The sequence below is a fragment of the Hemibagrus wyckioides genome, linkage group LG17 (assembly GCF_019097595.1).
Source record: "Hemibagrus wyckioides isolate EC202008001 linkage group LG17, SWU_Hwy_1.0, whole genome shotgun sequence".
NCBI classification, from domain to species: domain Eukaryota; kingdom Metazoa; phylum Chordata; class Actinopteri; order Siluriformes; family Bagridae; genus Hemibagrus; species Hemibagrus wyckioides.
In genome coordinates this window covers 1369244-1370704 of record NC_080726.1, presented here as the reverse complement: position 1 = coordinate 1370704, position 1461 = coordinate 1369244, and positions in this window count along the sequence as shown.

The following is a 1461-nucleotide window of genomic DNA, read 5'->3' as shown; positions in this document are numbered from 1 at the left end:
ACACTGTAAACACACCTATACACACCTATATACACCTATACACTGTAAACACACCTATACACACCTATACACTGTAAACACACCTATACACACCTATACACTGTAAACACACCTATACACACCTATATACACCTATACACTGTAAACACACCTATACACACCTATACACTGTAAACACACCTATACACACCTATACACTGTAAACACACCTATACACACCTATATACACCTATACACTGTAAACACACCTATACACACCTATACACTGTAAACACACCTATACACACCTATACACTGTAAACACCCCTATACACTGTAAACACACCTATATACACCCCTATACACTGTAAACACACCTATACACACCTATACACTGTAAACACACCTATACACACCTATACACTGTAAACACACCTATACACACCTATACACACCTATACACTGTAAACACCCCTATACACTGTAAACACACCTATATACACCCCTATACACTGTAAACACACCTATACACACCTATACACTGTAAACACACCTATACACTGTAAACACACCTATACACTGTAAACACACCTATACACACCTATACACACCTATACACACCTATACACTGTAAACACCCCTATACACTGTAAACACACCTATACACACCTATACACACCTATACACACCTATACACTGTAAACACCCCTATACACTGTAAACACACCTATATACACACCTATACACTGTAAACACACCTATATACACACCTATACACTGTAAACACACCTATACACACCTATACACTGTAAACACACCTATACACACCTATACACTGTAAACACACCTATACACACCTATACACTGTAAACACACCTATACACTGTAAACACACCTATACACACCTATATACACCTATACACTGTAAACACACCTATACACACCTATACACTGTAAACACACCTATACACACCTATATACACCTATACACTGTAAACACACCTATACACTGTAAACACACCTATACACTGTAAACACACCTATATACACCTATACACTGTAAACACACCTATACACCGTAAACACACCGTAAACACACCTATACACACCTATGCACTGTAAACACACCTAAACACACCTATACATTCCTATACACTGTAAACACACCTATACACACCTATACACACCTATACACCATAAACACACCTATACACACCTATACACTGTAAACACACCTATACACACCTATACACTGCAAACACACCTATATACACCTATACACACCTATACACACCTATGCACTGTAAACACACCTATACATACCTATACACTGTAAACACACCTATACACACCTGTACACTGTAAACACACCTATACACACCTATACACCGTAAACACACCTATACACACCTATGCACTGTAAAACAAACATACCTATACACACCTATGCACTGTAAACACACCTATATACACCTATACACA